Raw genomic sequence first — 25,762 nt, 5'->3', positions numbered from 1 at the left:
ACCCTGAAAGGCTCAATAGAAGAGACAAAGGAGTAGTGCTCACAAAAATTTACTAATCTAGAGCGAGTAGTTACTCCCTTGCTAATATCACCCAAAATCTGGTCCACGGGATGATCCCTTTGAATTGTTGCTCGAACTTGGGTTGGAGGTGCCGGTTGCGCCTCTTCCTCTATTACATGATCATCTTGTGCTCCCCCTTGATCACACGCCTCCTCTTGATGAACCTGTTCATCGTCTTGAGTTGGGGGATGCACCATTATTGAGGAAGAAGGTTGATCTTGCTCCTTTTGTTCCTGTGGCCGCACATCTCCAATCGCCATGGTGCGTATTGCGGCCGTTGGAACGTCTTCTTCATCTACATCATCAAGATCAACAACTTGCTCTCTTGGAGAGCCATTAGTCTCATCAAATACAACGTCGCTAGAGACTTCAACCAAACCCGATGATTTGTTGAAGACCCTATACGCCTTTGTATTTGAGTCATAACCTAACAAAAACCCTTCTACAGCTTTGGGAGCGAACTTAGAATTTCTACCTTTCTTTACTAGAATATAACATTTGCTCCCAAATACACGAAAGTAAGACACATTGGGTTTGTTACCGGTTAGGAGTTCGTATGAAGTCTTCTTGAGGAGGCGATGAAGGTAGACCCGGTTTATGGCGTGGCAAGCCGTGTTCACGGCTTCCGACCAAAACCGCTCGAGTGTCTTGAATTCTCCAAGCATTGTCCTCGCCATGTCTATGAGCGTCATGTTCTTCCTCTCTACCACACTATTTTGTTGTGGTGTGTAGGGAGCGGAGAACTCGTGCTTGATTCCTTCCTCCTCAAGGTACTCCTCCACTTGAAGGTTCTTGAACTCGGACCCATTGTCGCTCCTTATCTTCTTCACCTTGAGCTCAAATTCATTTTGAGCTCTCCTTAGGAAGTGCTTGAGGGTCCCTTGGGTTTCAGATTTATCATACAAAAAGAATACCCAAGTGAAGCGGGAAAAATCATCAACTATAACAAGACCATACTTACTTCCTCCTATGCTTAGATAGGCGACGGGTCCGAAGAGGTCCATATGAAGCAGCTCCAGGGGTCTTGATGTGGTCATCACGTTCTTGCTGTGATGAGCATTTCCCACTTGTTTACCTGCTTGACAAGCTGCACAAGGTCTATCTTTTTTGAAAGTAACATTTGTTAGACCTATCACATGTTCTCCCTTTAGAAGTTTGTGAAGGTTCTTCATCCCCACATGTGCTAAGCGGCGATGCCACAGCCAGCCCATGCTAGACTTAGCAATTAAGCATGCATCTAGACCGGCCTCCTCTTTTGCAAAATCAACTAAATAGAGTTTGCTGTCTAATACACCCTTAAAAGCTAATGAACCATCACTCCTTCTAAAGACAGACACATCTACATTTGTGAATAAGCAATTGTATCCCATATTACAAAGTTGACTCATAGACAACAAGTTATATCCAAGTGACTCAACTAAGAACACATTAGAAATAGAGTGCTCGGATGAAATAGCAATCTTTCCTAGTCCTTTGACCTTGCCTTGATTTCCGTCACCGAATATGATTGAGTCTTGGGAATATTTGTTCTTGACGTAGGAGGTGAACATCTTCTTCTCCCCCGTCATGTGGTTTGTGCATCCGCTGTCGATAATCCAGCTTGATCCCCCGGATGCATAAACCTGCAAGGTAAATTAGGGTTGGGTCTTAGGTACCCAACTCTTGTTGGGTCCTACAAGGTTAGTAACAATAGACTTAGGGACCCAAATGCAAGTTTTATCTCCCTTGCATTTTGCCCCTAATTTCCTAGCAATCACCTTTTTATCCTTTCTACAAATAGCAAATGAAGCATTGCAAGCATGATAAATTGTAGAAGGTTCATTAATTTTCCTAGGAACATTAGAAACATTTCTCTTAGGCATATGATGAATGACATTTCTCCTAGGCATATCTCTACCATGCACATAGGAAGAACTTGAAGCAAACATTGCATTTGAATCATAAGCATTGCAACTCCTATCATAATGAGCATTTCTAGAATATTTCTTATTACCATAAATGAAAGCATGATTCTTTTGACTACTATTAGACATAGGAGCCTTCCCTTTCTCCTTGGCAAGAATGGGAGCCTTATGACTTGTTAAGTTCTTGGCTACTCTCTTAAAGCCAAGCCCATCCTTAATTGAGGGGTGTCTACCAATAGTGTAGGCATCCCTTGCAAATTTTAGTTTGTCAAATTCATTCTTGCTAGTCTTAAGTTGGGCATTAAGACTAGCCACTTCATCATTTAACTTTGCAATAGAAACTAGGTGTTCACTACAAGCATCAACATTAAAATCTTTACACCTATTGCAAATTACAACATGTTCTACACAAGAGTTAGATCTATTTGCTACTTCTAGTTTAGCATTTAAATCATCATTAACACTTTTTAAACTAGAAATGGTCTCATGGCAAGTAGATAGTTCACAAGAAAGCATTTCATTCCTTTTGACTTCTAAAGCAAGAGATTTTTGTGCCTCTACAACTTTATCATGTTCTTCATACAAAAGATCCTCTTGCTTTTCTAACAATCTATTCTTGTCATTCAAGGCATCGATTAATTCATTAATCTTATCAATCTTAGTTCTTTCTAAGCCCTTGAACAAACTAGCATAATTTATTTCATCATCGCTAGATTCATCATCACTAGAAGAAGCATAAGTAGTCTTTCGAGTGTTTACCTTCTCCTTTGCCATGAGGCAAGTGTGATGCTCATTGGGGAAGAGGGACGATTTGTTGAAGGCCGAGGCGGCTAGTCCTTCGTTGTCGGAGTCGAATGACGAACAATCCAAGTCCCACTCCTTGCCAAGGTGTGCCTCGCCCTTAGCCTTCTTGTAGGCCTTCTTCTTTTCCCTCTTCTTCTCTTGTTCCTGGTCACTATCATTATCGGGACAATTAGCGATAAAATGACCAATCTTACCACATTTGAAGCATGAGCGCTTCCCCTTCGTCTTGTTCTTGTTGGGATGCTCCTTGCGACCCCTTAGCGCCGTCTTGAAACGCTTGATGATGAGGGCCATCTCTTCCTCATTGAGCCCCGCCGCCTCAACTTGTGCCACCTTGCTAGGTAGCACTTCCTTGCTCCTCGTTGCTTTGAGAGCAACGGTTTGAGGCTCGTGGATTGGGCCATTCAATGCATCATCAACGTATCTTGCCTCCTTGATCATCATCCGCCCGCTTACATACTTCCCAAGTATTTCCTCGGGCATCATCTTGGTGTACCTAGGATTCTCACGAATATTGTTTACAAGATGTGGATCAAGGACAGTGAAGGACCTTAGCATTAGGCGGACGATGTCGTGGTCCGTCCATCGCGTGCTTCCATAGCTCCTTATTTTGTTGACGAGGGTCTTGTGTCGGTTGTACGTTTGAGTTGGCTCCTCTCCCCTGATCATCACGAACCTTCCTAGTTCGCCTTCCACCAACTCCATCTTGGTGAGCATGGTGACGTCGTTCCCCTCATGCGAGATCTTGAGGGTGTCCCAGATCTGCTTGGCGTTATCCAAGCCGCTCACCTTATGGTATTCATCCCTGCACAATGATGCTAGAAGAACAGTAGTAGCTTGTGCATTTTTGTGAATTTGCTCATTGATAAATATGGGACTATCAGTACTATCAAATTGCATTCCACTTTCTACTATCTCCCATATGCTTGGATGGAGAGAGAACAAGTGACTACGCATTTTGTGACTCCAAAATCCGTAGTCCTCTCCATCAAATTGAGGAGGTTTACCAAGTGGAATGGAGAGTAAATGAGCATTGGTACTTTGAGGAATACGAGAGTAATCGAAAGAAAAATTAGAGTTAACCGTCTTCTTTTTCTCGTAGTCGTTGTCGTCGTTGTCCTTTTGGGAAGAAGAGGACTCGTCGCTGTCGTCGTAGTAGACGATCTTCTTGATGCGCCTCTTCTGCTTCCCTTCCTTCTTCTTTTGACTCGAGCCGGAGTCAGTAGCTTTGTCGTCCCTCGGCTCGTTGAAGATGGTCTCCTTCTCCTTATCATTGACCACCATCCCCTTTCCCTTAGGATCCATCCCTTCGGTCGATTAGTCCCTTTCTTGAAGAGAACGGCTCTGATACCAATTGAGAGCACCTAGAGTGGGGTGAATAGGCGATCTTGTAAAAACTTGAAACTTAATCCACAAAGCTTGATTAGGAGTTAGCACAGTAAAGTCAAGTGGCTAGAGAGGAGTTCTTGCAAAACACAATAACCACAAGAAGATCAACACAGATAGGCACATTGGTTTATCCCGTGGTTCGGCCAAGTCCAACACTTGCCTACTCCACGTTGTGGTCGTCCCAACGGACGAGGGTTGCACTCAACCCCTCTCAAGCGGTCCAAAGACCCACTTGAATACCACGGTGTTTTGCTTTGTTTACTATATCCCGCTTGGGAGGAATCTCCACAACTTGGAGCCTCTCGCCCGTACAATTTGATGTTCACAAAGAAGCATGGAAGTAAGGATGGGATGAGCAACGCACACAAGACACAAAATCAGAGCACAAATACGCACACAAGTCACAACTCGAGCTCACAACACAACCCGGAGAGTTCTCTACTCAAATGGAGCTCTAGTTGCTATCGCAAAGAATCAAATGCGCGGAATTGGAGTCTTGGTGCTTAGGAATGCTTAGAGAATGCTTGGTATCCTCCTCCATGCGCCTAGGGGTCCCTTTTATAGCCCCAAGGCAGCTAGGAGCCGTTGAGAGCATTCCAGGAAGGCAAATCTTGCCTTCTGTCGACTGGCGCACCGGACAGTCCGGAGCACCACCGGACACTGTCCGGTGCGGATTTCCTTCCTATTCTGGCGCAGCCGACCGTTGAAGTCTTGGAGCCGTTGGCGCACCGGACACTGTCCGGTGCACATCGGACAGTCCGGTGCCCCCTTCTGACCGTTGTCTTGGCCACGCGTCACGCGCGGATTGTGCGACCGACCGTTGGCCCGGCCGACCGTTGGCTCACCGGACAGTCCGGTGAATTTTAACCGTACGCCGCCGACGATTTCCCGAGGGCGACCTTTTCACCAGAGCCAGCCTGGCGCACCGGACACTGTCCGGTGCACCCAGACTGAGCAGACTCTTGGCTGCTTCGAGCCAAGCTTTTCCAATTGTATTTTCTCTGATTCTAGCACTTAGACAAATTTGTTAGTACACAAAAACCAATGTACTAAGTCAAGAATCATACCTTTGTATTGATTTGCACCTTGTCCACCATTTGGCATAGTTTATCACTTAAGCACTTGTGTTGGACACTAAATCACCAAAATACTTAGAAATGGCCCAAGGGCACATTTCCCTTTCACCAGGCGAGCAGCTCCCCTTCCCCAGATCCGGCGTTCATCGCGCCCCCTGTGCCGCAACCTCGCCGAACCGCGCCCTTTCCTCGCTGGCCGCTGCTTCCTCAAACCCCTGGCTCCCAACATCGTCGGCTGCTGCGCCCTGGTACTGGACCTTACTAGTGCCCAGCCACCGGACTTCAACTGCCATGTCGCGTCCTGGCGCTCCTCTCCCATGGTCACGCCCTCATGTGCTCGTCGTGGCTGGTAGTAATTCTGTTCATCGCGCCCGACATAAGTCTTGTTGCTCATCGTTGGGACATCGCCTCGTTATGGTTCAGCTCGCCGGTTCGTCGTCGTTCAACGGTAAAGTCGTCATCTGAATATTTATGATAATAACGTGTATTTATTTGTGAGCTATATTATGCCTGGTATGTATATGTGTAGGTTCGTTCCAATCGAGGTTGCATATTGCACTATGCTCGTTTAATCCTGGCTGTTTAATCATGTACACCAGGTGTTCGATGAATCGTCTGAACCTATGGTTGTTGCCGTGAAGTCCGAGTCGATTTAATATTAATCCTCCTAGCTGGTTTGATGATTGAATGCATTGTATTGAATTACTGGTCGCAATAGTAGTCGTTGTGTGCTCGAATTAATAATATGAAGGATAGATTCTACCATCTTTATTGGTGTTGTTTTTTTTAATCGGTGAAGTAACGCCCTGCCATAGTAGTGGTCGTTATATTCTATGTTTAGCAATCAATTTTATGTCATGGATGAATGTTGTTTGGCCACTCCGAATAGTTGGGATCGAGTAGTATTGGTAGGTCTCTCCAAGTAACATCGGAGTTATGCATGATGCTTGTAGGTAGATTATACGTAAAGTACTTTGGTAAGGGTATTTCTCAAGTATAGATGATTTGGTTATTGTATATGAATAGAATGGCCAAGTTAATAATACCAAAGCTGGGTGAATTTAGTAATCCAAAGAATATGTTTAGTTCTTCTAGTGTTTCTTAGATAAGAATTATTAGTGTTGTTTGAGTGAGTTCCTAATGTTTGGTACTATGAATGCCTTGTTGTATTAGGTGGTTTTAGCTATAATTTAGGATAAGTCATAGAGTATTTCAAGTATCAAACACATGAAAATGGTAGAAGTTAAATAGGAACTAAATTAGGATTCTTGTTGTTTAGGGCTGTAGGTATAGTTTTAGTTGTGCAGCTAGTTCAATAAAGTAAACCATGTTTTCTGTAGAAATGTTATATATAAAAGTTGTAGCTCACTTCTTTATCTTACTTGTGTAAAAATTTCATGACAATAGGTTTAGTAGTTTAAGAGTTATGATTTTTCCAAGTCCAGTTTCAGAATCTATCCAAATTCTGTACAGGTTTCGAAAATTGGATTGTTTGGCTAAGCTAAACTACAAATCAGCCCTTAGTAATTATATAAGAATTGTAGTACTTTCTCATGTGTTTTGACCTTTATATGCAATGAATTAACCTGGGATGTTTATAAATGAATTGTAGACAATTCTACCAGATTTCTAAAAAGTTTAGGAGCACCTGATTTGGATGCCTGACACTCTAGTAATGGATTTTTAAAGTGAGTAGTCGAATTCTGTCTAAATCTGAACAGAATTTACGTTTAGTACTGTTTAATATTTTTAAATGTCGAATCTTGTTGTGATGATAATACAGGAGTTATAGAAGACTTTATAAGATTTCCAAAAAGTCCTAGTTCACTATTTTTGGATTAATATCGTGTGAGTTATGAGCAAAACAATTGACTGCTGAGTGCTGTCCAAAAAATCTGCATGTGTTCAATTTATTGTTTGGAGTCATTCATGTTTGGCTAGGTAGGATTAGTCCATTCATAATCCTTGATTGATGTTCGTAGCGAAGGAAGTGACATGTATGTGCTCGCTATTAGAAAACAGGCGCATGGTAAGATGTTCCATTTGTTTCCCATTTGTGCGAGGGATGACTTAGTTAGTAATGTGAATAGTAGGTTAGAGTATCATCCGTCTAGGTGATGAATATGGTCGTCGCTTAAGTATGTTTGTTTAGTGAAGTAATGTCCTGTCGTTGTAGTCAACGCACTCACTATGATTATTAGTCGATTAAATGTCCTATATAGATATTTAATTGTTACTTAAAATAATTTGGAAGTAAATACTGTGGTGAGTGTATTTGAGTTAGCGACGATTTAGACCTTTAAGTTAAGATGAGTGCAATTCCATTGAAACCTATGTTAATTGGTAATGAATTATTTGTTAGTTCTAAGTATGATCTGATGTTTTGTTTAGTCTATATACTTTGATAGTTAATCTGGAGGATATTTTAGGAAGCTAGATGGATGATTTTTAACCATACTAAGTTTTAGATGTGTTTAATAATTGCGAGCTTGAATTGTGACTTGACTCTCGATTCTATGTTCTAGTTAAGGAAAATACATAGCTTGTGTAGGGTTCAATATTCTTTGATGGTTATGTTAGATTTGGTTAAGCCAGAGAAACATGATAGTTATACTTAGTGATAGGTCGACGTCTAGTGTTTGTTTATGGGTGTTGTAATGTGTCTATCCACTAAGTGTTTAATTTTCTACCACGTAGCATTGTTTATTATCGTTCTAGTCCTTATGTTCATACATATGCATTTCATTAGGTAAGCTAGCTGAGAATCGTACGAAGTAAAGGGCGTGGATCAAAACAACCCACAAGACGATATCAGCTGATGAACCTAAAGATGGATGGACTAAGCGAGTGCCAAGACAAAGGATGGTCGTCAATTGATTGTTGTCTAATAACACTAACTTAGTGTTATCCCCGGCAAGCCCCGGTGCATTTGCCACCTCCTTGTTGTTTTAAAGATTTTTATCACTTATCTGCTGCATTAGGTGATAGGAGTTATGTGACTAAACAATTGATGCATTACCATTCCTTGGAATTTGATTATCCTCCTTGCTACCTGTTTTATAAAGAGAACTAATGAGGCTTAGCCCTGCCTAGAAAATTAAAACTTGTTCCTTTTTAAAAGAATATTGTGTAACACTGGATATGGGTTTTATGAAAAAAGAACTTGCAGTAATGAAGACATTGCTCGCGATGATGAATTCATTATTCAAGTATTGTACCTCTGTCAAGTACATGGTTTTGGGAGATAAATAATAAGATGAGACCAGACGTTGAGCAGGAAAGGTCGCCCGTCTGTGTCGCTTAAGGACCGTTCCGATTGTTGGCCTACTGATCAAGGACCCTTTAACTGGCCACATGCCTTGTCATGGGTAAGCTTAGCCTCGGTCGGACCAATACCAGAACAGCTCGCACGCACTAGGAGTGGAGAGATGGCGAGAGTAACGTGTGCCCACCTGGCAAGTGGCTGGATGGTGGGGTGTTGTGCTCTCGGGTCGCGTGAACCCGTTCTGGTCTTGAGAAACCAAGTGGCAAGTTGACATATGCAAGGGTTAAGTGCTACATATGTAGTGTGGTTGGAGATCCCCAGTTGGGTATTAATCGATTCGGATCGCCAAACTTCTGAGATATGAATACTAGATCTTCGACCCTCATCATAGATAACAAGTGAAACTAAAGATGCTAAAATGAATCTAGTGTAGGACAAGTGAATGCTCTAGATTAGACAAATCTAGATTTAGGAAAAGTACTTAATTTGTGAAGTAAAAGTTTGGCATAAGGATCTACTACTAGTAAGCTTTTCTACAAAAACGAGTCTTTCAAATTTGATGAGCTTTACCTTGATTACCAACAAACAAGCATACCCTTGAGAGTCTTTTCTTTAGTCGGGCAAGTCTTGCTGAGTAATTACGTACTTAGGGTGTTATTCCGTGTTGTTTTTCAGGTTATAAGTTTGTTCTGTTGTGGATGGTGCTATGTGCCGGTGGGCTCGGCCTTCTTAAATAAGTATATCCCATCTTTAGCTTCTTTATTGAGGATTGTCACTTAAGCTAGCATGTATTTTAAAACATATAAATGTTTTATACATTTTAAAGTGTAATTCTTTTGAATCACTTTCTTTTGTAATCACTCCGATAATTGTATAATGTAAACTTATTGTAACATGTAATCATTTTGCAATAAAGAATTTATTTCCGCTGCAAATGTTGGTGTGTGATTTGTTTTTACTTAGTCTTGCGATCTTGGCGGTAAGTCGTTTATCCGGGGTCCTTGGGGCACTCGGACAGATCCTGTTAAGTTGTTTGGTGCACATGCATAGCGGTTTGAGGTCTTTGAGACAAGGACAGGTGCATGTGGGTTAGATAACTTGGGAGGTTCTGCGACAGCTGGTATCGAAGCATGATTAAGTATAATACGGTCACATACATATTTTCTAAACAAAGTTTTGGTTTCGAAAACCTATTTTCAACTAAACACATTGTTTGGTTTTGAAAAACAGATTTGAAAAACTATAATGCTAGCGACATCCTCTGTTAAGCCCTAAATTAAGGACTACTAGGTGGCTTAGTTCAAAATACTAACCCACAACCTGCGAAGGGTAATGCATACATGTGTAATGTTATTTTTGAGGCCATTCAGTTTTGAATGGATCGATGCTCAGGTAAGGTGAGATGAGAGAGCATGATCGAACAAACGTCGGTCTAGGGGAGAGTATAAAAAGCGCTTGATTATATACATGTTTTACATATGTATATATGAAGGCTGCGATGTGGAGTACTTACTTTTCTGGAAATTCAGTACCCCATGGATGTGTATGGGTATACAGACATGGGAATACTGAGAAGCGTAATGTATTTGTATCGATGCACCTACACTCAGGTAAGAAGGTGAGTTACGATAATGGGCTACCCTATGGTTAAAGTGTGGCAGCGGCGCCTATGCGTGGCTCGGTGCTTAATGAGGAGCTGGCCTCCATATAAAAATATATGGAGTATAAACTGTGATAAATTGTCATGTGTGAATTGCATCATTGGGAAATGGGTTGTGATAGAATTTTCTGCAGGTACACTAACATCGAAATTGTATGTCACTACCGGACACAGCTCCTTTGCCGTGTGTCTCAGACACTCGGCAAAGGCTATTTTACACTCGGCAAAGGCTTTGCCGAGTGTAACACTCGGCAAAGAACGCTCGGCGAACTGTACATCGGCAGCGGTCTCTTTGCCGAGTACTTTTTGTCGGGCACTCGGCAAAGAATTTGTCGAGTGCCATTTGACACTCGGCAAAGAATTTGCCGAGTGCCATTTGACACTCGGCAAAGAAAAGTCACCGTCACGGCGCCAAGTGACGGTGACGGATCCTTTGCCGAGTGTCTTCTTTGGCACTCGGCAAAGAAGCCAATTTTGCCGAGTGCCTGCTATCACGGCCCTCAACAAAGACGGGTCCAGTGGGCCCCACCGCCAGTCCCTGTGCCGAGAGCTCTCGTAGGCACTCGGCAAAGGAGGACTCTTTGCCGAGTGTCTAGTGGCCCGGCACTCGGCAAAGAGTCCTCCAGTGGGCCCCTTTGCCAGTCCCTTTGCCGAGTGCCTTGGCAACAGCACTCGGCAAAGATGGCTTTGCCGGTTCCCAGGTTTTCTTCTTTGCCGAGTGCCATGGTCAGCACTCGGCAAAGATGGCTTTACCGGTTCCTAGGTTTCCTTCTTTGCCGAGTGCCATGGTCATAGCACTCGGCAAAGTGACCAGGATGTCCTTTTTTATTTGTTTTTGTTGTTCCATCCAAACAAACAAAAGATATATATCATTCACATCACATTATATATCAATCGCATCACAGAATGAACACATTTATCATCAACACCATATATATCACAAAGTCTCACTAATATAAGTCTCACAAATATAAGTCAGGATCATCACAAAACAGATATAAGTCTGGATCATCACTAACATCACCAAGTATCTCACAAGACCAAGTCTAGCCAAACATCACCAACACTCAGAAGACCAAGTCTGGATCATCAACAAGGTGGGCATCTGGACTGGTTCGGCGAAGGGCTGGACGAAGCATGAGGGTTGTTCGACACCGCCGATTGACCCTGCACAGAGAAGAGATTGTATGTGTGAGAACATATGAATATATATCATGCAGTACTAAAATTTTGATACTCATAGGAGTAGTGAACTCAGCAGGGTCAGTTGCTGGGAACAACGGAGGTGGTGGAGCATGACCCTGTGCGGCGCCAAGGCTCTGCATGTACGCGAACATCTCCGCCATCCTCTTCTCCAGCTCCTCACGTTGCCTCCTCTCATCATCTAGCCGTGTCTGTAATATTGAAAGGGAAATGTGCCCTTGGGCCATTTCTAAGTATTTTGGTGATTTAGTGTCTAACACGAGTACTTAAATGTAAAATGGTGGACAAAGTACAAACCAAGCATAAAGGTATGTTTCTCAGACTTAGTACATTGTTTTATGGACTAATGTATTGTGTCTAAGTGCTGGAAACAGGAAAAATCCAATTGAAAATGTCTTGGCTCGAGCAGCCAGAAATCTGCTCAGTCTGGGAGCACCGGACTGTCCGGTGGTGCACCAGACAGTGTCCGGTGCGCCAGGCTGGTTCGAGCGAAGTGGCCGCTCTCGGGAATTCACCGGCGACGTACGGCTATAATTCACCGGACTGTCCGGTGTGCACCGGACTGTCCGGTGAACCAACGGTCGGCTGAGCCAACGGTCGGCCGCGCGATCTGCGCGGGACACGTGGCCGAGCCAACGGCTAGAAGGGGGCACCGGACTGTCCGGTGTGCACCGGACATGTCCGGTGCGCCAACGGCTCTCAGGCTGCCAACGGTCGGCTTCGCCGTAGAAGGAAAGAAATCGGGCACCGGACACTGTCCGGTGTGCACCGGACTGTCCGGTGCGCCAGACGACAGAAGGCAAGAATTGCCTTCCCAGTTTGCTCTCAACGGCTCCTAGCTGCCTTGGGGCTATAAAAGGGACCCCTAGGCGCATGGAGAAGTATACCAAGCATCCTTTGAGCACTATTGATCACTCACACATCATTCTTGCGCACCTGTTCGCCATTCTAGTGATTTGAGCCCCGTTCTAGTGTGCTAGTCTTTTGAGCTCAAGTCTGGGTCTTGTGTGTGCGTATTTGCCTTGATCTTTGTGTCTTGTGTGAGTTGCTCATCCCTCCCTTACTCTGTGATTCTCTGTGAACATCAAAAGTGTAAGGGCGAGAGGCTCCAAGTTGTGGAGATTCCTCATGAACGGGATAAGAAAAGAAAAACAAAACACTGTGGTATTCAAGTTGATCATTGGATCACTTGAGAGGAGTTGAGTGCAACTCTCGTCCGTTGGGACGCCACAACGTGGAGTAGGCAAGCGTTGGTCTTGGCCGAACCACGAGATAAACCACTGTGTCATCTCTGTGTTGAATTCTTTATGGTTATCGTTCTGTGCAAGATCTTCTCTCTAGCCACTTGGTGATTATTGTGCTAACACTTAACCAAGTTTTGTGGCTTAAGTTTTAAGTTTTACAGGATCACCTATTCACCCCCCCTCTAGGTGCTCTCATTTGGTATCAGAGTCGTTCTCTTCAAGAAGGGACTAATCGCCCGAAGAGATGGATCCTAAGGGAAAGGGGATGGTGGTCAACAACAACGAGAAGTAGTCTATCTTCAACAAGCCGAAGGATGACAAGCCTACCGACTCGGGCTCGGGCCACAAGCGCAAAGACGGGAAGAAGAAGAAGACGAGGCGCATCAAGGAGATCGTCTACTACGACAGCGACAAATCTTCCTCTTCCCAAAAGGATGACGACGACTACGAGAAAAAGAAAACAGTCAATTCGAACTTTTCTTTTGATTACTCTCGTATTCCTCAAAGTACAAATGCTCATTTGTTATCTATTCCACTTGGTAAACCTCCTCATTTTGATGGAGAGGACTACGGATTTTGGAGTCACAAAATGCGTAGTCACTTGTTCTCTCTCCATCCTAGCATATGGGAGATAGTGGAGAGTGGAATGCATTTTGATAGTAGTGATAGCCCCATGTTTATCAATGAGCAAATTCATAAAAACGCACAAGCTACTACTGTGTTGCTAGCCTCATTGTGCAGGGATGAGTACCACAAGGTGAGCGGCTTGGACAATGCCAAGCAGATCTGGGACACTCTCAAGATCTCACATGAGGGCAACGACGTCACCATGCTCACCAAGATGGAGTTGGTGGAGGGCGAACTCGGGAGATTCGCTATGATAAGGGGAGAAGAGCCAACACAAACGTACAACCGGCTTAAGACCCTTGTCAACAAGATAAGAAGCTATGGAAGCACGCGATGGACGGACCACGACGTCGTGCGCCTAATGCTAAGGTCTTTTACTGTCCTTGATCCTCATCTTGTAAACAATATTCGTGAGAATCCCAGGTATACCAAGATGACGCCCGAGGAGATACTTGGAAAATTCGTGAGCGGGCGAATGATGATCAAGGAAGCAAGATACGTGGACGACGCATTGAATGGTCCAATCAATGAGCCTCAACCTCTTGCTCTCAAGGCAACAAGAAGCAAGGATACGCTACCTAGCAAGGTGGCACAAATAGAGGCGGCCGGACTTAATGATGAAGAGATGGCTCTCATCATCAAAAGATTCAAGACGGCGCTAAAAGGTCGCAAGGGGCAGCCAAGCAAGACCAAGACAAAGGGGAAGCGCTCATGCTTCAAATGTGGTAAGCTTGGTCATTTTATTGCTAACTGTCCTGACAATGATAGTGATCAGGATCAAGGGAACAAGAGGGAGAAGAAGAAGAATTATAAGAAGGCAAAGGGCGAGGCACATCTTGGAAAGGAGTGGGATTCGGATTGCTCCTCTTTCGACTCCTACAATGAAGGACTCGCCGCCACCGCCTTCAACAAGTCATCCCTCTTCTCCAACGAGCGTCACACATGCCTTATGGCAAGGGAGAAGAAGGTATGTACTCGAAACACTACTTATGCTTCTTCAAGTGAGGACGAATCTAGTGATGAGGATGAAATAGATTATTCATGTTTATTTAAGGGCCTAGATAGAACCAAGGTAGATAAAATTAATGAATTAATTGATGCCTTGAATGATAAGAATAGGCTTTTAGAAAAACAAGAAGATTTGTTGTATGAAGAACATGACAAATTTGTTGAAGCACAAAAATCTCATGCTTTAGAAGTTAAAAGAAATGAAATGCTTTCTTGTGAATTATCTTCTTGCCATCAGACGATTTCTAGCTTAAGGAGCATTAATGATGATTTGAATGCTAAGATAGAAATAGCTAGTAAATCAACAACTTGTGTAGAAAATGTTGTTATTTGCAATAGATGTAAAGACTTTGATATTGATGCTTGTAGTGAACACATAGCTTCTATTGCAAAGTTAAATGATGAAATGGCTAGTCTTAATGCCCAACTTAAGGCTAGCAAAAGTGATTTTGATAAACTAAAATTTGCTAGGGATGCCTACACGATTGGTAGACACCCCTCAATTAAGGATGGTCTTGGCTTCAAGAGGGAAGTCAAGAACTTAACAAGCCATATGGCTTCCATCTCCACAAAGGAGAAAGGGAAGGCCCCTATGGTGAGTAATGCTAAAAAGAACCATGCCTTCATGTACCATGATAGAAAATTTTCTAGAAATGTTCATGATGATAGGAGTTGTAATGCTTATAATGCTTTTGACTCTCATGCCATGTTTGCTTCTAGTTCTTCCTATATGCATGGTAGAAATGTGTTTAGAAGAAATGTTGTTCATCATATGCCTAGGAGAAATGTTGTCAATACTCCTAGGAAAGTTAATGAACCTTCTACAATTTATCATGCCTGTGATGCTTCATTTGCAATTTGTAGAAAGGATAGAAAGGTGATTGCTAGGAAATTAGGGGCAAAATGCAAGGGAGATAAAACTTGCATTTGGGTCCCTAAGACAATTGTGGCCAACCTTGTAGGACCCAACAAGAGTTGGGTACCTAAGTCCCAAGCCTAAATTTGCCTTGCAGGTTTATGCATCCGGGGGTTCAAGCTGGATTATCGACAGCGGATGCACAAACCACATGACGGGGGAGAAGAAAATGTTCACCTCCTACGTCAAAAAACAAGGATTCCCAAGATTCAATAATATTCGGGGATGGGAATCAAGGCAAGGTAAAAGGATTAGGTAAAATTGCTATTTCAAATGAGCACTCTATCTCTAATGTGTTTTTAGTTGAGTCTCTTGGATATAACTTGCTATCTGTTAGTCAATTATGCAATATGGGATATAATTGTCTATTTACAAATGTAGATGTGTCTGTCTTTAGAAGAAGTGATGGTTCACTAGCTTTTAAGGGTGTATTAGACGGCAAACTTTATTTAGTTGATTTTGCAAAAGAGGAGGTCGGTCTAGATGCATGCTTAATTGCTAAGACTAGCATGGGCTGGCTGTGGCATCGCCGCTTAGCACATGTGGGGATGAAGAACCTTCACAAGCTTCTAAAGGGAGAACACGTGATAGGTCTAACCAATGTTACTTTCGAAAAAGATAGACCTTGTGCAGCATGTCAAGCAGGTAAACAAGTGGGAGGAGCACATCACAGCAAGAATGTGATGACCACATCAAGCCCCCTGGAGCTGCTACATTTGGACCTCTTCGGACCCGTCGCTTATCTAAGCATAGGGGGAAGTAAGTATGGTTTAGTTATTGTGGATGACTTTTCCCGCTTCACTTGGGTATTCTTTTTGCAGGATAAGTCTAAGACCCAAGGAACCCTCAAGCGCTTCCTAAGGAGAGCTCAAAACGAGTTTGAGCTCAAGGTGAAGAAGATAAGGAGCGACAACGGGTCCGAATTCAAGAACCTTCAAGTGGAGGAGTTCTTTGAGGAAGAAGGGATCAAGCACGAGTTCTCCGCTCCCTACACACCACAACAAAATGGTGTGGTAGAGAGGAAGAACAGGACGCTCATCGATATGGCGAGGACGATGCTAGGAGAGTTCAAGACCCCGGAGTGCTTTTGGTCGGAAGCTGTGAACACGGCTTGCCACGCCATCAACAGGGTCTACCTTCATCGACTCCTCAAGAAGACGTCGTATGAGCTACTAACCGGTAACAAACCCAATGTATCGTACTTTCGTGTATTTGGGAGTAAATGCTACATTCTAGTGAAGAAGGGTAGAAATTATAAGTTTGCTCCCAAAGCTGTAGAAGGGTTTTTGTTAGGTTATGACTCAAATACAAAGGCGTATAGGGTCTTCAACAAATCATCGGGTTTGATTGAAGTCTCTAGCGACGTTGTATTTGATGAGACTAATGGCTCTCCAAGAGAGCAAGTTGTTGATTGTGATGATGTAGATGAAGAAGATGTTCCGACGGCCGCTATACGCACCATGGCGATTGGAGATGTGCGGCCACAGGAACAAAAGGAGCAAGATCAACCTTCTTCCTCAACTATGGTGCTTCCCCCAACTCAAGACGATGAACAGGTTCATCAACAGGAGGCGTGTGATCAAGGGGGAGCACAAGATGATCATGTGATGGAGGAAGAAGCGCAACCGGCACCTCCAACCCAAGTTCGAGCGATGATTCAAAGGGATCATCCCGTCGATCAAATTCTGGGTGATATTAGCAAGGGAGTAACTACTCGATCTCGATTAGTTAATTTTTGTGAGCATTACTCATTTGTCTCTTCTATTGAGCCTTTCAGGGTAGAAGAGGCCTTGCTAGACTCGGACTGGGTGTTAGCCATGCAAGAGGAGCTCAACAACTTCAAGCGCAATGAAGTTTGGAAACTGGTGCCTCGTCCCAAGCAAAATGTTGTGGGAACCAAGTGGGTGTTCCGCAACAAACAAGACGAGCACGGAGTGGTGACAACGAACGAGGCTCGACTTGTGGCAAAAGGTTATGCCCAAGTCGCAGGTTTGGACTTTGAGGAGACTTTTGCTCCTGTGGCTAGGCTAGAGTCCATTCGTATTTTGCTAGCATATGCCGCTCACCATTCTTTCAGGTTGTTCCAAATGGATGTGAAGAGCGCTTTCCTCAACGGGCCAATCAAGGAGGAGGTGTACGTAGAGCAACCCCCTGGCTTCGAGGATGAACGGTACCCCGACCACGTGTGTAAGCTCTCTAAGGCGCTCTATGGACTTAAGCAAGCCCCAAGAGCATGGTATGAATGCCTTAGAGATTTCTTAATTGCTAATGCTTTCAAGGTTGGGAAAGCCGATCCAACTCTTTTCACTAAGACTTGTGACGGTGATCTTTTTGTGTGCCAAATTTATGTCGATGACATAATATTTGGTTCTACTAATAAAAAGTCTTGTGAAGAGTTTAGCAGGGTGATGACGCAGAAATTCGAGATGTCAATGATGGGCGAGTTGAACTACTTCCTTGGGTTCCAAGTGAAGCAACTCAAGGACGGCACCTTCATCTCCCAAACAAAGTACACGCAAGACTTGTTGAAGCGGTTTGGGATGAAGGACGCCAAGCCCGCAAAGACTCCGATGGGGACCGACGGACACACCGACCTCAACAAAGGAGGTAAGTCCGTTGATCAAAAAGCATACCGGTCAATGATAGGGTCTATACTTTATTTATGTGCTAGTAGACCAGATATTATGCTTAGCGTATGCATGTGTGCTAGATTTCAATCCGATCCTAAGGAGTGTCATTTAGTGGTGGTGAAGCGAATCCTTAGATATTTAGTTGCTACGCCTTGCTTCGGGCTCTGGTATCCAAAGGGGTCTACCTTTGACTTGATTGGATATTCAGATTCCGATTATGCTGGATGTAAGGTCGATAGGAAGAGTACATCGGGGACGTGCCAATTCTTAGGAAGGTCCCTGGTGTCATGGAATTCTAAGAAACAAACCTCCGTTGCCCTATCCACCGCTGAGGCCGAGTATGTTGCCGTAGGACAGTGTTGCGCGCAACTACTTTGGATGAGGCAAACCCTCAGGGACTTTGGCTACAATCTGAGCAAAGTCCCACTCCTATGTGATAATGAGAGTGCTATCCGCATGGCGGAAAATCCTGTTGAGCACAGCCGCACAAAGCACATAGACATCCGGCATCACTTTTTGAGAGACCACCAGCAAAAGGGAGATATTGAAGTGTTTCATGTTAGCACCGAGAACCAGCTAGCCGATATCTTTACCAAGCCTCTAGATGAGAAGACCTTTTGCAGGTTGCGTAGTGAGCTAAATGTCTTAGATTCGCGGAACTTGGATTGATTTATAGCATACATGTGTTTATGCCTTTGATCATGTTCCTTATGCATTTCGTTGCTTACTTATGGTGCTCAAGTTGTACAAACACTCCCTGGACCTCACAAGTCCGTTGCAAAGTGATGCACATGTTTAGGGGGAGATGTGTTACAACTTGACCCTTTGAGACTAACCATGTGCGTGAGTCTGCTTGATTTAGTCTCGAAGGTGAATTGAAAGGGAAAAAGTGGACTTGGACCATGCAAGACTTCCACTGCACTCCGATGAAAAGAGTAACTTTTCCAAGTTCATCTTTATACTCTTATTGCCTATTTGCTCTTCGTTGAAGATTTTGGTGAGGCAATGGGGTTAATGGGCCAAGATTGATCCCGTTTTGGTGCTTGATGCCAAAGGGGGAGAAAATAAAGGCCAAAGCGATAAATGGATCAGCTACCACTTGAGAGATTTTGAAAATAGTAGAATAGAGCTTTTGGTTTGTCAAAACTCTTTTACTGTCTCTCTTGTCAAAAGTTGGCTTCTTGTGGGGAGAAGTTGATTATGGGAAAAAGGGGAGTTTTTGAAATCTTGAATCAATTTCTCTTGAAATGACTCTCTTTATGTCTTAACATGTGTGTTTGACTTAGAGATAGAAATTTGAGTTTGATTTGCAAAAACAAACCAAGTGGTGGCAAAGGGTGATCCATATATGTCAAAATTGAATCAAAACAATTTGAGTTCTTATTTGAATTGATTTTGTATTTGTTCTACTTGCTTTATATTGTGTTGGCATAAATCACCAAAAAGGGGGAGATTGAAAGGGAAATGTGCCCTTGGGCCATTTCTAAGTATTTTGGTGATTTAGTGTCTAACACGAGTACTTAAATGTAAAATGGTGGACAAAGTACAAACCAAGGATAAAGGTATGTTTCTCAGACTTAGTACATTGTTTTATGGACTAATGTATTGTGTCTAAGTGCTGGAAACAGGAAAAATCCAATTGAAAATGTCTTGGCTCGAGCAGCCAGAAATCTGCTCAATCTGGGAGCACCGGACTGTCCGGTGGTGCACCGGACAGTGTCCGGTGCGCCAGGCTGGTTCGAGCGAAGTGGCCGCTCTCGGGAATTCACCGGCGACGTACGGCTATAATTCTTTGGACTGTCCGGTGTGCACCGGACTGTCCGGTGAACCAACGGTCGGCTGAGCCAACGGTCGGCCGCGCGATCTGCGCGGGACACGTGGCCGAGCCAACGGCTAGAAGGGGGCACCGGACTGTCCGGTGTGCACCGGACATGTCCGGTGCGCCAACGGCTCTCTGGCTGCCAACGGTCGGCTTCGCCGTAGAAGGAAAGAAATCGGGCACCGGACACTGTCCGGTGCGCCAGACGACAGAAGGCAAGAATTGCCTTCCCAGTTTGCTCTCAACGGCTCCTAGCTGCCTTGGGGCTATAAAAGGGACCCCTAGGCGCATGGAGAAGTATACCAAGCATCCTTTGAGCACTATTGATCACTCACACATCATTCTTGCGCACCTGTTCGCCATTCTAGTGATTTGAGCCCCGTTCTAGTGTGCTAGTCTTTTGAGCTCAAGTCTGGGTCTTGTGTGTGCGTATTTGCTGTGATCTTTGTGTCTTGTGTGAGTTGCTCATCCCTCCCTTACTCCGTGATTCTCTGTGAACATCAAAAGTGTAAGGGCGAGAGGCTCCAAGTTGTGGAGATTCCTCGCGAACGGGATAAGAAAAGAAAAGCAAAACACTGTGGTATTCAAGTTGATCATTGGATCACTTGAGAGGAGTTGAGTGCAACTCTCGTCCGTTAGGACGCCACAACGTGGAGTAGGCAAGCGTTGGTCTTGGCCGAACCACGGGATAAACCACTATGTCATCTCTGTGTTGAATTCTTTGTGGTTATCGTTCTGTGCAAGATCTTCTCTCTAGCCACTTGGTGATTATTGTGCTAACACTTAACCAAGTTTTGTGGCTTAAGTTTTAAGTTTTACAGGATCACCTATTCACCCCCCTCTAGGTGCTCTCAAATATTTCGCCCTAATGTTACGATAATGCAAAGAGAAGATATATAATAATCAATGAACGATGAATAGATAAGGAATAACCTGGAGTTGCTGGATACGATGCTGTGAGCTGTCCTGCCGAGGTCGTATGGCTGGGCTCGCGCTCGTGCTCCTTGCTCGCACCTGAGAGAGAGTGGGAGTGGAGGACGAGTCGATTGCCCCGTCGGCAATCCTGTACCGCCCATGCCTCTTGCCTCCTCCGAGCCTCATGAGGACATCTCTGTCGATGTCCTCGGTCCTCGGATCGTAATCTGGCCCATGGACCTCCTTGGCCATGGCGGTGTACTCACTGAGGCGGCTGTGGATGGCGGGGTTGGTGTACGCCTCGGGCCTGTCATCCGGGTTGTAGGTGACGTCGGATGTCGCCTTCCCCTTGTGGGCCATAGCATATGCCGAGAACGTGGAGCAAGGCGCGCCACCATGTGCCGCCGACTGCGAGAAAACCAACGAGATGGTTAGAAATCATGTCTAATCGAAAGTTATATACCTAAATAAAAAAGAGCGCGTACCCATGCTTCCGCGTATTTGCCCAGGCTGCGGCTGCCTTGATGGTGGGAGGGACCTTGCATCAGCAAACGCCGTTCCCGGCTAGCGTTGTGCTCCTCGTCCCACTCAGCCGAGCACCACCTCTGCACCATCTGCTCCCAGCACTCAGGATGCGCGGCGCACCAATGAGGAATCATCTAAAAAATATAAGTACACCGCATATCAGAAGATAAAAATAAGCATATTTAGTACCAATAATAAAGTTTTGTATTTACCTGCAAGTACTGGTCCGGAGTCAACGACATGGTTCGGGCGTCCTTCTTGTTCACCTTCTCCCCAAGGACGGAGCCATGGTAAGTGACGATGGCCTGGATGCGCGCCTCGTAGTGCATGTCCACGACGAGCTTCTTACAACACGTAGTAGACACCACATCCGCCCTGGCCTCGTATCCAGCATCGCATTTGAAGAAATCCTACATACAAAGACGATGTATCCATACAATATTTCAAGAATATGAAACAAATGCGACTTATTAAACAATATAGTGCGAGGAAGACTTACCCACAGCTCTTGCTTCACCCGCTCCGCCTTGTTATTGAATTGTCTGCCGTCCCGATCTACTGCATCGGGGGCGACGGCGTAGTGGTCGAAGGTGTATGCTGGGCTTGTCACTCCGGCGTACTCGACAAGTCCAGGGAAGTGTTCCCTGCATAGAAGGCCGAGGATGCCATTGGGGTTGCGGCCGTGACCCCCTGCAGTCTCCAAAACCATCCAAGACCTGTCCAAGTGATTAAGATGAAGTATTAGTTTCTATTATTAATTTGAACATATAATATGAAAAAGCAGCAACAACATCTAAAGTTACCTACCTCTCTCCATCGGGTCGTATCAGCGGACGTCTGTCACGAAGTATGGGTCGCTTAGGGAGACTCGCGGGACCTCGCAGGTAGATACTCCTCGAACCTGAGGAGCCAGAACCTGAGACGTCCTGCTGAGCGGCGTCGTCGTCGTCGTCGTCGTCCTGCTGCGCCGCATCGTCGTCGTCCTGCTGTGCCGCATCGACAGCGGCTTGCTGCTCCACCTGCTGCTGTACGGCGTCGTCCTGCTGCGCCTCCTCCTCCGTCCTACGGGTGCTCCTCCTCCCCATCCCCCTCCCCCTCCTCGTCCTCGTCCTCGTCCCACCGCCCACCATCTTTGTCCAACAACCTGCAATTAAGAGTAAACAATTAAGCACAGATAAAAAAATATGTATTTAGAAACATATGCAAAATAAATGAAATATAGCATTACATCGATTAAAAATAATCTTCATATGTGCCCGGGTTAGCCGGATCATAAGTGTCATCATCACTATCAACCATTTCATAGTCAACATCATCTGAAGGCGCAATTTCGTCATTGGCATTGCCTTCAAGTATTTCTAAGTCATTCTCATTTTGCACCTCATCATCCTCGTCATCAACAACCATTTCAATATCTACTTCCATTCCGATCGCTTCGGTTAAGTCTATCTCAAATTGCCCTTCGAGCCCATCTTCTTGGAAGAACTCTCTGTCATATGTGTCCGGGTCTAAGTTATAATCTTCATCGTTTGGAACAGGTAATTTAGCGTGCGGTGATACCTTATACACAACATCCCAACCCTTAAGATGTTGTTTCGTTTGGCACGCATATGGAAGATAATACACTTGTGTGGCCTGTTCGACTCATGCTATACTGCGACTTGAACGCTATTATACGCCCAATGGCATCTAGTTGAGAAACCTTTGTCTTGTCGTGAAGGGGTTTCTGTGTTGCGTCAAACATGTCGTAGAATGCCTTTGCGGTCGCCTCTGGCTCGTCCTCCGTACGTCCTTCGGCGAACTGTGCCTCATGATAGTCGTTCAACATGTCCGCTACCCCGGCATCATCATCGTAATCCTCGACGCGTTGTCTCACCACCTCCTCTCTCGTGCGATGCGCTTCACCATGGAAGATCCACCGAGTATAGTCTGGCGCAAATCCATTCTTCCAAATATGTTCTACCATGGCCTTCTTTGGTTTTCTTTTCTGGTTGTCACATTTGCTGCACGGACAAGGGACTAGGCTAGCTCCTTTAGCAGCTTCGCCATATGCCTGTTCCACGAAAGCATCGGTCTTCCTAATCCATTCAGGGGTGACATCATTACGTCGAACGCGGCCCGTGTACATCCACTCACGGTCCTCCATCCTCTAACATATATAACCGAGTATAGTTTAATATAGACATGTAATGCATGTACACTACGTTCCTACCTTCTAATAGGTGATGATAGGTCCTAATCCCACCCGCGGTTGCGTAGATGGAGTTAGTTTCCATGCTCTACTCCGATCCGAGATAGAATTTCGGCAGCACCTCCCCGCTGTTCTCCGGATACACGTCCTGGCAGGGAGAGTGTACTGTCCGGAGAACAACAGGGAGGTGACGCCGAAACTCTATCTCGGACCGGAGTAGAGCATGAAACTAACACCATCTACGCAACCGCGGGCTGTCCAAAAAACGTGGACAATTCGAAACTGATACATTTGTAGATATGCAAAGATCTGCATATCTACATCGTATCTCTTTCGAACGGGAGACGACTAACTGGGTTACGTGATCTACGACCATGATGCGGAAATTGAGATGTAACACCCCTGGTGTTACTGTAACTAAAACTTGAGCATGACATCATAAGCATTGGCATTGCATATGTTTGACACACCTAGAGTGCATTCACTAGGTAAAAATTTCAAACAAGTTGTATTGTTTTAGTGTTTTGCAAATAGAACCCTGGATAGGGAACTTAACCCTAAATAGGGATTAAAGGGGTAAGACCTAACCCAAACTGAGAAAACCTAAAGGCTTTAGGGAAATAGTTATAAAATATCCCCAAAAATAAAGTTGAATCACATTTATACCCCTGGGATACCAGAAACCCTAATTGGAACCCTGGAAAACCCTAAAACCAAACCCTAGGGGCTTATGTGCAAAATTAGTCCACTTTTGGACTAAAGTGCAAAAACCAAATTAAATAAGTATCTTAAGTCATTTGGGTCACAAATATGTGAATTTACAAGCCAAACCCTAAGTTTTGGACCTATTTGCAAAAGGACCGCAATTGTGATTCTTATGCTAAGTCTGAAATCAGGGTTATAGGCCCAACTTTAGAGCTGTGTAGCTTTCAAAATAGTGAGAATTCATACTAGGTCACCACATCAATGTTGTCAAGCAAACAAAGGAGAACAATTTTGCTGAAGTGGGCAAGCCATGTTCTTGTGAGAAATTTGGAGATAAGTGAGCCCAAAGATGGGCTGTCAGAATGAAATAAGCTGAAGATTATATGGTCAGTGACATTGGATCATCTTTGGAGACAAATTATGACTAATCTATTAAGAATTTGCCCATGGCTGCTATAACAAAGATGGAGATGATATGTTAGTCTACAACTTTACTGCAGAGCCTCGGATTAGTTACCATGTGAATTTGTGAGAAAATGAGGCCCAAACTTTGTCTGTCAGACAGACTGAATACCAATCGCCATGGTACAGTAACGTTTGGGGATCAGACCGCCAGCGCGGCTATCCTCACCACCGACGGATCCCTCCGCCGCGATTCGTGTCGCCGACGTTTGGATTCGTGCACCGGACTTGTGGATAACCTCTCAGGGTAAAAGATCCTCACCGCCGTCAAGCTGGAAGCCACCCCGGTCAGCCGCGGTACTCCTCCCCTTGCTCACCGCCGTGGATAAAGCTGCTCACCGCCGTGGATAAAGCTGCTCACCGCCGTCGTGCCATCTCCGTGTCTTCCGCGTGTCCGAGTCTTTCCACCGTGTCGCCGTGACTCCCTATAGCAGTCCCATCGTCGCCGGTGAGCTCGCCACGACTGTGGACACGCACTCACGCGGCCAGTGCCTTCTTCTTCATCTCCGGCCGCCAGCGCAATCTGCTCAAATTACCCGTCACCGCTCGCTCCTCATATAAATTGAGCCCGTGGCTAGCTTCGCAACATCCTCACGCACCAAGCCACCCAGTATTGCCCCCAGCCGATCACCAGCGAGCTCTAATTCTGGATTTCCCCCCATTCGAGTTTTCACCACCCGAAACCGACCTCAACGCGGCCAGCTCCCTTCCCGGTCAGTCCAACCCTCCCTCTCCCTTGTTTAAGCTTTCTCACATGTCTACGATGCTTGCTGACCCGTCCAATTGGACTAGGGGTCCACTGACCGTCGGGAACGCGTGGTTCTTTGGTTCATCCGCGCGCTCACCGTGGCCAGACCAAATTAGATCACCATTCTTGAAATTAAGTTGGGGGAAAGGCTCGGGATGGGTTGAATCCGGTGTATGTCGCTCGAGAGCACCGGTCGTAGCGTAAATCCGCCAGTACAAACTCACCGGAGTTCGTTCCTCGCGCTGCCGCCGTCGTGGACTTCAAGCCGAGAATAGATGGAAGTGCGGGGGTCTTTTTGTAAACAGTCAGTGATTCTGTTAAACAGTAGAGAGACGGATCCCCAGTTAGTAAAAACCTCGAGGGATTTTCTGCAAAGCCACCAGGGCGCGGGCGCGCGCGCGCGTTTTTCCCTGGTACTGGGCCGCTTGGGCCGAAACCAGCCCAATACTATTCAGCCTTTTCCTTTTTCTTTTTCAGCAGAGCTTTGGAAATCTGTTAAAAATTGTAGAAAAATCCTAAAATTGTGAAACCAATTTTCCTAGACTTATTATTTTTCATAGTATTTAATAAAAATAGTTTCATGATTTTTAGGTTAAATAAGGAATTTTAAG

Source organism: Zea mays, chromosome 2, assembly GCF_902167145.1.
Source record: "Zea mays cultivar B73 chromosome 2, Zm-B73-REFERENCE-NAM-5.0, whole genome shotgun sequence".
NCBI lineage: Eukaryota > Viridiplantae > Streptophyta > Magnoliopsida > Poales > Poaceae > Zea > Zea mays.
Note: the sequence above shows the minus strand (reverse complement) of the source record.